The 14396-nt window shown below is 31.5% G+C and overlaps 1 protein-coding gene across 2 annotated transcripts in view; it reads right to left on the reverse strand.

The window, feature by feature from the left end:
- Positions 1-14396, reverse strand: part of Ent2 (Equilibrative nucleoside transporter 2) — a 1033466-nt gene that overhangs the window by 290806 nt on the left and 728264 nt on the right. The window lies entirely within an intron of this gene.

Consider the following 14396-nt stretch of genomic DNA (forward strand, 5'->3'; position numbering starts at 1 on the left):
AAAAATATCAGTGAACACGGATAGAGCGGCAAGTAAAATTAAGTCAACAAACATTTTAATCAAGTAATTCCTTAGAGCATATTTAATTGAGATAAAAAAGAATTTTTTTTTTAATCTTTCGGTAAACTATAACTACCACTTTCTACAAGTGTTATTTTGGTTCCTGTGCTGTGTCCTCCTTTGCACTTGACAGTTGCATGACACCATTGTTGCACTATCATTACAGTAAGTGCCAGTGCGGTTTTCAAGATATGTCTTCTATATGAGGGTTTTCTCCTTTGCATCTTATTTTATTGATAGCTTTACCTTTCTTGGTTTTATCACTTGACCTAGGATACTTATTCATACAGCAGACCTTCTTTATAATACATCCTAAAAATCTTGCCTACTAAAAGCTAAAGTCTTTTAACAATTCAAATTATTTTATAACGGAGTAAAATTTTATATTAAAATAAGGATATTAGCCTTACTTGAATTTGCTAGACACGTCTCTATATCAGTACATCCTAAAAGTTCCTGCCAACTAAAAGCTTGAGTTATTTTAGCAATTAAAACTATTTTATACTGGAGTAAAGTTTTATATTAAAAAGGGGATACTGGTCTTACTTCGCTTTGTTATACGAGGAGGCATCAGCAAAAGAAAGCAGATGAATAAATGCAATGTTAATGAATTAAATGGCTTAAATACCTACGTTTTCAAATTATATATCACTAATATATACCTGACAAGAGCAATCAGAGACTTCTGACCTCCTCCAAAGGTTAATTGAGTCGTCCTTGGCTTAAGAACTATCTGTGGTGAAATTTCGTCAAAATCCGTCAATTTGCTTTAACGTTATCTTTAAATTGACGAAAAATTCAAATCTGGGTCTAAAATCCGGATCATCTCTAAAATTTAATAGGGTCGTCCATTACAACAGATCTATGTAGTGAAAATTTCGTCAAAATCCGTCGAGTAGTTTTCACGTAATCCTGTTCACGGACAGACAGACAGATAAACACATAGACAAATAAATAAACCAACTAATTGGCCCTAACCAGTGAGAGTTAGCATTTCAAAGTTTACCATTCTATAGGTATAATATTCTAATGGAAGGTATATGTCAAAGTAAAATTCTCTTAAATAAGTCACATATACTGAAATTGATAGGCAGTTATGCATCTTGACTGAAAACTAGCAAGACTTATTTGACATTTGGAGCATGTACAGTAAGTCTCTGGGTGAAAGAACCCGATATGTTTACGATGCATAATTTTCCCCCATTAAGAAATTCAAGTTGAATTCAAACTCTTTAGAAGTCGAGGCTGTATTCAACCAAAATGTGATGCGTGTGACCGTCTGAAAGAAAATTTTCTTCAGAGAGCAACTCTCTCCTTGCTTATAAGTCTATAAATATCAGTTATGACATTGGTCCCAAGAATTTCATGATGGCTGATAAGAACAACTCCCTTGGGCATCTAAGATTCTTTAGTTCAAAGATTCACTTTTCCATTTGGAGCACAGACTTCTTTCAATTCATGAGTTCTTATTCTGATTGTTTCAGAAATATGTTTACTTGTATTCAATAATGGAGGTCAGTGTATGATATTGCTAAACCTTTTCGTATCTCTCTTTTCTGTCTTAAACGGAAAAAATGCGCAAATTTGCTAATCTTGATCTATTCACAATGAAAAAAATGATGATTAATATAAAGTAATTATATGAAAACTACATACAGGCACAAACAATTAAGTTTTTTGAAAATTAATATATAAAATTTCAACTATTTTGTAGAAAAAACTTTACATCAATTAAAAATTCTCTCTTGGCTGTATTCTTTTACCTTTTGACTAGTCCCGCCCCATCATTGTCATTCAAGTATAGTTAAATGATCCTCTCTGAGTTCACTCGATTATTCTATTAAAAAGTACGGTCTTGTAGGTATCAACTTTCGCGATACCAAAGACCAGTGTCTCTCTCATATCTCATATTCTATCGCAAATTCGAATCAAGAAATTCGGGTACTCTGGTTACATCGAATTTGCATTGGAGATACCACATAGCATGAATAGCAATTGCATTATCTAATTGCCGTAAATCCGTTTCTTCATGACAGTAATTAAAGCTTTACATGTGAATAATTAATCCCTTGCTGGACTATTACTCTCATATTTAATCTTCCAGCTGACATGATTGCCCTAGCATTTCGTTTGTTCGAAGGCAACGCCCTTACGCATTCCCTTGATCCTTTTTCTTCCTGGAACGTGGTGCCTCCTCAGCTGGAACTTCTCTGGATTAATGTTTCGTTGACCTCAGCCTAACAGAAGATGTTTATATCTTATATATATATATATATATATATATATATATATATATATATATATATATATATATATATATATATATATATATTTATATATATAGATGTTCATATCTTATATACATATATATATATATATATATATATATATATAAATATATATATATATATATATATATATATATATATATGTATATATATATGTGTATATATATGTGTGTGTATATATACATATGTGTGTATATATATATATATATATATATATATATATATATATATATATATATATATATAATTTATACATATAAAGAAAAAAGAAAAAAAAACTTAATCTAAAGTCCTCGAACTGGACCACTCAGCTAATCTCATTCCAAACAAACTTTATTCCCCTTTACTGTTGGAATAATTATAGTAATGCACCTTACCTTAGGAGGGGATAAAGTTTTATAGATCTAGTACATCAATATCCCTAAACACTTCGAATCTTGACAGTTCTCAGAAGCACTCAACCCTCACCACAAGAATAAAACTATACAATACTAATTGAAAAATTATATGATAACAAGGAGACGAGAGGACTGAATGGCGATTCATGTTCACTGGAGTAAAAAAAAAATGTGCAATACCCAAATAAGAGGCATTCCCGACAATGACATTTCAATTTAGTTCGGATATACTGTCTACAGCAGTAAGTACAAAGCATTATTCATTCCTGGAATAGCTGCACCGCCAACACAACAAATATTATATATATATATATATATATATATATATATATATATATATATATATATATATACAATATATATCTATCTATCTATCTATCTATCTATATATATACATATATATATATATATATATATATATATATATATATATGTCCATCCATCATCATCATCTCCACCTACGCCTATCTTGAGCTTTTAATTCAATATTAATAATCCCATCCCACTAAATTTTAACATAACCAAAAAATGGGGAAATCGAGATCGAAAAGAGAACGAATAATACATACATACATACATATATATATAGACTATATATATATATATATATATATATATATATATAATATATATATATATAAATATATATAAATCCATATATATACATATATATACATGTATATAAATATATCTATATATATATATATATATATATATATATATATATATATATATATATATATATATATATATATATATAACCATGCCTCCACACACGCATACCCCACGCAAAGATGACCAAAGACATACATTGTAACCAATAAAAGGAAAATTCCCTGCAGAAAACCTAAGCCGCACTGCTCTTTACGCTGCGACAATGGAAGACCAGGTGCGATGTAAAGGCAATCAATACGTAATGGATTCTACTCTCCCTTTTTGAGAGAATAACAACGGCTCTCTTGAGCCTACGATAAGATGCATCGCATCACAATGCTTTTGAGGAGGAACCCCTTTTTGTAATCTTTTTATCCATAGGTGGTATAGTTTAGTCTTTATTTATATATACAAGAATATTCAATTGCACTGTATACACAAAACTGTACGACATTTGTGTATGCAAATTGTCCACAGTCATAAGAAAAGGAATGCCAAGTAGCGAGTAAACATATACACACACACACACAAATATATATATATATATATATATATATATATATATATATATATATATATATATATATATATATATATATATATATACACACATACACTAGCGTACGCGATCCGTCAAATTGACTGCTAAATATTTAGTTAGATGGGCCTATGAACACTCGCACACTCACACACCATCTCTTCACAGGGTATGATTGCGCCTCTCCCCACTACCAGAGGGACAGGGGACAACCGTGTAGTTATACGTCTGGAGATGCCGCTGAACGTGACTGGATATATATATATATATATATATATATATATATATATATATATATATATATATATATATATATATATATATATATAACTAGAAACTTGCTCTTTAGAGAGAGAGAGAGAGAGAGAGAGAGAGAGAGAGAGAGAGAGAGAGAGAGAGAGAGAGAGAGAGAGAGAGATCATACCCACTTCCTCGGATAGCTGAGGAATATAAAAGTCGGAGAGGAAAAACAGAATACCAATGCCTGGCAGTCAGGAGAAATATTTCTACAAATACAGTGTGCGAAGTGAGTGTTCTTTCCAAACGTCAAAAGGAGCATGTTGCAAACAATATTATGAGGCCAGTGTAAAACGTAATGATTTAATGGTTCATAAAAAAAGCAAAATAAAAAGTTACGATACTTGCAAAGGAAGTAATTCTGGCACCAGTTTATCTGTAGAATTTTATAATTCCGGTGGACTTTCATCGTAGCTGGTTATTCTTGTTTATTAATGTATCAATAAAAAGGATTCAAAATGGATCCATAATTTTAAATGATTGAATATTTAAAAAAATAAATACGAAGTAACCGAATAACTAATAGTTGTCACCGTATAAATATCCTTAATTAGTGTTGTCTTATACTTGATTGTAAGTAAACACATGCACGCTCAATCTTACAAAAATATATTACAACAGTGTTACTTATAACTTCATCATCACTATCATGGCATGATTTGGGTAAGTGTGTACTACAGGAAAAAATTTATAGTCTTAAAACGTGTAATAGCTTCTTTTAAGAATATAGTAAAGAACTGCAAATTTCCCACACTGCATTTTATCCGCTGTTTGACTTATCAAAACATCTTTAAATTATTTTTTTTTAATTCCAGGAAAATTATCTAACAGTTATAGTAAGGGCACATTTATATACTTCTTTATATGATCTTATAGTAATAAAGGAGATAATTCCGATTTGTGTACTTAGATGCACAGTATTCCTATTTTGCATATTTTCATTACCACCCGTATGAACCATGATGCCTTTTAAATGAATAATAATAACCAGTCTATCATTTACTGCATTTGCTACCTTTATGCAAAGTGTAAATCAAAATTCAATACCTGGAGGAAGATCAACTATTCCAAACTGTATACATTAATTACAATTGAATGAATCAAGTGCTTTTACAATTGAACGAATCAAGTGCTGCTTTATGATTCAAATTTCATTTCGTACATTTCCATAACCATGTCAGCAAGAGTCCAGCACAGAATTCAAAATACACCCGAAGTATGCTGCACTTATAGTCAATTCTAACTGCAATTAATACAACTTGAAGTTAAACCACTTGTAGATTTATCATTCTAGGGACAAGCTGATCGGGTTAGTTTGCATGTCAGTTTCAAATGGAATTAATATTGAGTTTCTAGTGATTAATGATGGACAGAAGGTGATTCAGGGTTACAAAAAACTACAATATTTCTTGAAAGCCAAAAAGCTTAAAACTCAAGGGGTCAATGCCCCTGAACAATAAATCAATGGAAAGAATAACCAGACGACGTGAAAACAGGTCCGGGACGCCATAAATGTCGTGCAGATTCACGAGGGCGTATCAGGCACGACATGTGAAAATTATATCTGCTGACAGAAGGAATCAAGTAAGGTAAAGCTCTATTCAGAATTGACATTAATATCGTGAAAGCGAATTTGTATATTGATATGAGAATTATGTAAGAGAAATCCAATGAAAATATTTCTATTTTATTTTTTACATAATGCGTAAGTTTTGATGAAGCGCTTTCACAAATTTAAAAACCTTTTGGCTAAAAAGAAATATAACTGAATATCTAAAATAATAAAAAAAAGTAACGGTCCTTACATATAAAGAAGTCATAGATATTCTAACACAGGTTTGATATAAAAACTAAAATAAAAATAGATGTTGATCGCTAGGTGAAAATTTCCCCAATATACCAGAAGAGTTTGAGGAGAGAAAAACAAGCTATATAAGGAAAAGAACTAAAAATAAAGCTTATCTCGAAACGGTCTCTTAACTTCCGCTCGGATAAAACGGACTGACAGGATATACATTATATGGGGTAAAAGCTGTTGCAGGGTGATGGGTTAACTATCCAGAAGGGATCTCAATGATGAAGATGTATAAAGGCAAGTATTTTTGGATTAATATTTTATGATTCTATGTACATTACTAAAAGGTATACTAAAGTTAATATTGTTAAATGGAAAAGTGAACTCAACTAAAATTTCTATAAGTAATTCAATCTTTCACCTTCTATATAATTCTCCGTATTTGCATACTAACAGGCACGTCTGAATAAATCAGTATGTATAAAAATTTATTATGGACTATATTTTTACATTGCTTGAAAGTAATGCCCTTATCAAGCCAAATATACATTTGGTAAATTTAAGAAGAAAAAGGAAATAACTTTGCGTAGTCTACCCTTAACTGTCTCAAATTCTCTTAAAACAAACACATACCATCATTTGCAAAAGGAAAAAAAGGAAGTCATTAAAACTAAAGCAATCATCTCGTGGTAAATTAGATCACCAATTCACGAGAGACTCATTCAATCTTCACGGAGATCGGAATGATCTTGTATCTTGAAAGCAACATATGTAATTAAGTCAATTAACCTAGTGAAATAGCTCATTGTTATGGGTTCACAGTTTCATTTCTTAATGAGCAACACAAAATAAATTACACCTTAGCACTCTATTCTTTATGGCCACGGTAATTTAATTCATTAACCCAAAAACTTCCTTCCTAACGATCAATGACGTCATATTTGTTTTTAATTCTTAAAATAAGTTATGATGCTATAATAAGACTGTCGTCATTTGGGAATTTAGGCTTTAGTTCAGAATAACAAAGGCTACCACTTCCACCAGTGTTATCTGACGTTATTTCCGGAGATAAATTACAACATTCTATCGTATTTTATCTCCATAACAGTTTTATACCAACAGGAAATCTGCAACGTTGTTACTAAACATTAATTTCAGTATACAGGCAACTTGATTGAAATACTTAAACCAATTTAAATCAAACAACATTTATATTAAGATGACCATACATTTTACTGTTGAACGAAAAGCTTGTTAATAATAAATTTTATAAGAAGTGTTATTGGACAAATAGTAAATACACGTTCACTCCTTGATATGAAAAATCCTAAATCATACATCAGCGCAAAAATGTCAAACCTAATACTGGTACAGTAAAATAAAATAACCATAACAATAACAATTCTTCATTATCAACTAGAAAATTTACACATCGTTAAAATTTTAACATACAATCCATGGAGTAATTTCCTTGGAATTTATTAATGGATAACGTCCGGAGTTCGCACAAAAATCAAGAGTTTTCAGAAACTAAGGGAAGACCCTCCATTTAATGAGTGAACTAATGAGAAATCTACCTCCCACCTTCTGCCTCAGGGAAATTATGCGTTGTTCCACACAACTATGAAGAGGGGGAGAGAGAAAATCTAATGGTTATAAAGTCAAGATAGTGGCTTTGATTATAGTCATATGGGAATCCATCTAAATCTGTTGAGCTTCGGAACGTCTAAAAATAAATATATATATATATATATATATATATATATATATATATATATATATATATATATATATATATATACACTGTATATATGTATATATATGCATATATATATATATATATATATATATATATATATATTTATACTCATATATATAAATATTATATATATATATATATATATTAAATTTTTGTTTTCAGTAGAGCTAAACATATCAGAAAGAAACCGATTCTGACAACGACACTCCTATCAACTTAAGAAGTCAGTAAATTCCTTCCATTTTGGCAGCACAGTTCACATTTGCATGGGTTGCACTACTCAGCATCATTAATATGGCAAGCAGGGTCAATGTAATATATAATAAATTCAAAATGTGAAGGTGATAAAATTAGTTTCTCTTGATACTACCAATATCTTTTACTTTTTATCAATAATTAGATTCATTACCTTGATCACATCAGTGATAAATCTATTCCTTGGATACTGAGAATCAGTCTTATAAAAGTATCTCAAAGTTTCTTCCATAAAACATGCGTGTTAAAAAATACAATACATATGCATTGGAAAACACTATAAATGCAAACCAGAGGGAAATAAAAGGCAAAAGATTCGTTCCAATCACTGACTTCACGCAACAAACTAATAGATGTGAGAATTTATCCACGTTTCTCTTTTTCTGTCTCTTGGTGTTAATCCCATAATTATTCTTTCCAAACGAGCTATGGAAAGAATAATGATGGGATTAACACTTACAGACAGAAAAAGAGCAACATGGACACGAGAGCAAATTAGAATAGAGAATATTCTAACAACAAGTAAGAACAAATAAATGGACGTGGGCAGGACATATAATGAGAATGAGATAATAGATGGGCATTAAAAATAACAAATTGGTCCATTGAGATTGCAAAAGAAGCAAGGAAAGGAAGAAAAGACAATAGATCGACAAACTAAGACAATTTGCGGATATAGGATAGCATAGAAAGACCATAAAAGAGACGCGAGTGGAAGGGCATATATAATGTGCACACACATACTGTTTATGTTGAAGTATATATACACGGTAGAAAGAAAAAATTTTTTCAACAACTTTGAGATTAAATTATCCTCAGAGTTTTTTCTAACGTAAACCCATACATTACATACATAAGTGCGTGAGTGCGTTTGTAAGGGTTATTACTAAGGAGTAAGAAAATGACAAACGTTTTATGTGTCACATATGGGTGTGGTATGGAAAAAACGTTTCATGGTCTGAAGAATATGTAGGTTGGAGAGTGACAGGTTTGGTGTTGAAAAGGATGTGTGACTAGAGAGTTATATCCCTATGGCTGCCTAATATCTTATACACTGAATGCTGACATAAATCAGAGAAAATATATCATTAGTCAGCGCAAAGCGCAGCAATGTGGGATATGAAAAAGGACTGTGAATCATACATGTAATAGTCACGTTTTTCCAGATAATAAAGAGTATTGGTGTAGGAACTGGTGAAAGAGGTGTGGCTAATGTGGCAGAAGCTTTCTGAATGGGGTTCGATTCAACAATGATATGAATATGACAGTGACTATCGTCTTGTATTTTTATGAAAGGCAGCCATAATTAGGTGTACACACACATTTATATACACACACATACACACACATATATATATATATATATATATATATATATATATATATATATATATATATATACACACACACACACACACACACACACACATATATATATATATATATATATATATATATAATGAAAATTATAGGCTTTGTTGTCTTAACTTATCTTTTTTTAGTCTCCTCGTGTTGATATATATATATATATATATATATATATATATATATATATATATATATATATATATATATATATATATAAATATATAAATATATATATATATATATATATATATATATAATATAAATATATAAATATATATATATATATATATATATATATATATATAAAATCTCATCACGGGGAGACTAAGAAAAATAAAACAGCACTGTCTATCATATTCATGCTTTAATTGCTGAATCATGAGAGAGCGCCAGTTGCTCAAAGCTTCCGCATCTACGTACAAAAAGGGTTCAGAAGTCTCAAGTCTTTCTACAATCACTTCCCCATCACCTGTACAAAGCATACTCTCTCTCCCTATCTTGTATTATATAGTTAAATAGTATAAAGAAAATAGTAATTCATCAAATATAAGGCGATAAAAACGTGCTGAAAACTGAGAAAATAATAAAAGCAATACTAAAACTAATTTGCTTCGTGAAATTGGATCAGAAGCAGTCTGTCTTCCTAATACAAAAACGCTGTATTGGTAAGAGACTTTTAATCACTGGGGTGTTGGATTTCATTTTGCACTGGAGCAAATTGAATTTTAAAATGAATTATCATGATCTATTTCAGATTAACGAAGCTTCGAGTAACTGCTTTGCCCAGAATTCACGTTCATTATTAAGCGTTTCCGCAAAATAAGTGGATTTCCTAAACGTTATGCACTTACATTGATCAGAGGCATTCCCACAGACAATGTAACATTATAAAACCCCGAGGCAGCGTGTCTTTGATGTTAAAAACCAACCGCTGTTATTGGCAGATCTGAATAGCAATTTCAAAGGTATGAGCAGGAAAAAAGAATATCTCAAAAATAATATTCAGTAACTGGTTTGGGAAGGGTTTTTTTTTTTTTAAATCAAAAGCGACCATTCGCAAGGGAAAGATTTTTTATCTTTTTAATATTGTTTGGTCGTTTTCGTTTTGCTGGAAAAACATTAAATGACTTCAACAGTAACGAGCCTCACATTCATCTACTGAAGGTATGTCTAGAACTTCTCTCTTGAATCAAAAAACACATGGATTTTTCAATGAGGCATAATTAAAGGTACAACTTTCTAAATGAAAAAAAAAAAAAAAAATTATATACTAGGAACATCCAAAAAAATTATTTTTAGGATGGATAGAAATAGATGAAAGTAATGAACATTCAATATAATATAGTCTTGATACCTCAAAATCATTTATGAATGAAATACACGAGATACATATTTACATATTAATAACATCGTTATTATTACTCAGAGTTAACTTTTAAGGGATGCTTTGTAGAAGGGAATACTCAAATGCGGAAGACGGTAAATCATAAAAAAAGAATAATTATAAATCAATATGATTAGCTAACAATAGGAGATAACGTATACATATGCATAAAGAATTGTTGAGAAATAAGCATTAGGATTATGGGGCATGCCATTCACAGTAAATACCTTTTATAGTCTTTTTATACAATGAAAACATTCAAACCCACAATACTGTCAGGAGAAGTGTTCCAAAGCTTTCCATAACAGGGACTAATACCTCTTTTACTATAAAATTGTGATTGTGATACCTCAACATATGGATTCTGACTTATGCAAAAACGAAAAGCACACATTAATTCCATACAGTGAGTCATGTCACTTCAAGAGGCAAGAAAGCTCTCAAGGCAGGGGCTAGGTACAAGAATTCGAGAGCTTATTCCTACGGACTTCACATAAGGACGTTGAACTTGACTAAAACATGAATGGTTTTACTATCAAAAAGCATAATTGAACTGACAGTGATAACCGGGAAACTTTTTGTAGGGATTAGGTAGAGTTCTTTGGTTAGAGTTCTCTATCTATCTAATTTCTCTTCCTCTAATTTTTTTATAGTTTATATAGAATATATTTATTTCAGTGCTGTTACTGTTCTTAAAACATTTTATTTTTTCTTGTTTCATTTCCTCACTCGGCTACTTTCTCTGCTGGGGCCCCTTTTCTAACTAGGGTTGTAGCTTAGCATGTAATAATAACAATAACAATAATAAAATGACTGATCTGTATTTTTGCATGAATTCAGTGCAAGAGTTGTAATCTGTACATGGAATCAAAGCCAGGGCTGAACTCTGTAAAATTCAAAATAAAAGCTGAGTTTTGTCTTTGGTTTCAATGCAAGGGCTTCATTGTGTACGGGATCAATGCAAAAGCTACCCATAATGACCTGAACAGAGCTTAAACGATACGAATCCTCGACGTAAAACGCGGTTAACACGGGATTTATTTAAATAAATAAAATAAACCTTATATTCTGCAAGATACGGCGTCTTGACTATGTGGTAGAAAGTAAGGCTATCAATATTATTCTCAAACAAATAAGATATTTTTTTCTTTTTTTTTCTTTTTTGCTGTCTGATACTGATTCGTTGAACTTCATAAATTCATGTAATACAGATAAGAGGACTGTATATAAAAAGTCCAAAAATTAAGAGTATTTATATCACTCATAAAAATAAAATTACAAAATAAAGATATAAAATTATGTATAAAATCCTTAGTAATTTTATCGACTATATGCAATAGAAAATGTCAAGTTTTTTTCCTTGCAAGTACCTTAATCAATATGAACAACAACAATATTAATAATAATAATAATAATAATAATAATAATAATAAGAAAAAGAAGAAGAAGAAGAAGAAGAAGAAGAAGAAGAAGAAGAAGAAGAAGAAGAAGAAGAAGAAGAAGAAGAAGAAGAAGAAGAAACTATAAAAAAAATACCAGTAATAAATGGAATTATACCAATAAGAAACAATAAGCCCAATGAGAGTAATCCCCACCAATAGAAAGTATGGAGCATAAAATTACGAGGCAAGGACGAGTGCTAACTTCTGCCCCAAATTATTCCATTACCAACTGAAAAGTCGTGTTGACATCACCACCATAATCAACTGCTTCCTCCTGAAGAAACATTTAACGCCCATGCCAGACAGAGCTTGCCCAAGGGCATACGGAACAGCGATGCGTTCTCTGCACACCTGGGGTGATCTCCTCAACTGCCTCCCTTTAAAAAGAAAAGAAAAAAAAAACACACACACACAGACACCAACCAACAGTCGCAGGTGCTGAAGTGAGATAATCATTGCGTCAATCCTAATGCCAAATGACTTGATCAACCTAAATTTAAATTAATAATGAATTCGTAGGTCGGTAGAACCCTAAATACGTGATGAACATGACTCCAAATGAGATTTTTTTTTTATTCATCATAGCCTAGATTTATATGAGCTAGACCACACATGGTGTTTGCGAGAGATATAAAGGGAGATGAGTGGTTCCAAACAGACGTATAAAGAATAAAACTGTTTGGGGAGACATTGAGATATAAGGACATAATAAAATTGAAGATATCTTTCTTTTTCCCCTTTCTGTCTACCACAATAAAAAAAAAAGAGTTAACAGAAGAGAAACAATCGTTAGAGTTCAGCAAAGTACAAGACATTAAATCTATATAAACAAGAGTATGTTCATTGATATCGCAGAAGTATAATGAAAAAACAACAAGGCAAGGCAAGGAAATGCCAACTCTTAGAGGAAGGCAAACATTTCTTCGGCTCTCAACATCTTATTCTCATTATACGACGTTATTCTTTCATCCGCCTTTCTGTTGCTAGTTCTCCATTACCTGGAATTAATACATAATGCCCTGGAAGTCAAGACTCCATTTTGGAAACACACTATACAATTTTCCATGAAACTGAGCCACATTTTTCTAATAGCCTCTCTTGAACATGTTATTACTAGCTCGGCTACAACCCTAGTTGAAAAAGCAGGATACTATAAGCCCAAAGGCTCAAACATGGAAACATAGCCCCGTGAGGAAAACTGAAATAAGGAAACTTGTAGAATAGTGTCTAAGTGCACTCTTAAGCAAGAGAACTCTACCCCAAGAAACTGGAACTGTGAAAATTATCTTTATGGGAAATCTGTGCAGACCAAAGTTTATTTACCGAGACTAAAACCTAAATATTTACCAAAATTAGATTTTCTATACTCTTGGACAAATTTGTCCATTATGCAGCTAATCATACTTCAATGAAAAATATATCATAATACAAATTTGGGCCTTAATATTTCTCACCACACCCAACCTACAGTTATGCATGGGCGTTAAATACATCATAAATTAATAAGAAAAATATTGCGATCCGATAAAAAAAAAAAGTAATGCAAACAGTAATCGTTTTTATTCTAAACAAATTTGATGTTCAACCCCTCATTATTTCTTGTGGTAATATCTAAAAATCTTAACGTTTTCAACATTTATCTAAAATATAGAGTATATAAACCGAGTTACAATTCGTGTTCTGCACATAACATACGATTTTTTTTTTTTCACCATAAGCCTACGACTTCTTCCTTTTAATTAAAATGGCTGTCATCAGGTGTAATTTTCCCGTTTTTAGCACATACTTAAAAGAGGCAAGGTTTATATTCCCAGTCTTGTCTGATAGATAATCAATGGGCTTATGTGGTAGCCTATTGGAAACGTCCTTGCCGGGCGATCTGCTGAACTGGGGTTCGAGCCCCGCCCAAACACGAAAGTTTCCCGTAGTGTCTGCAACCTCGCCATCCTTGTGAACTAAGGATGGGTGTTTGGGAGAGCCAATAGCGCTGATCATATGTATATATGGTCAGTCTCTGGGACATTGTTATCGTCCCTTGCCTCTGTCATTCATGAGTGACCTTTAAACCTTTATGTACCGACGGCGTATTGCATACCTTGTTGGTCAGCAAAATGAGTACTGTTCAGTAACCAGTGTTGTTTTTCTGTTCAGGAGAACA

Source organism: Palaemon carinicauda, chromosome 40, assembly GCF_036898095.1.
Source record: "Palaemon carinicauda isolate YSFRI2023 chromosome 40, ASM3689809v2, whole genome shotgun sequence".
Taxonomy (NCBI): domain Eukaryota; kingdom Metazoa; phylum Arthropoda; class Malacostraca; order Decapoda; family Palaemonidae; genus Palaemon; species Palaemon carinicauda.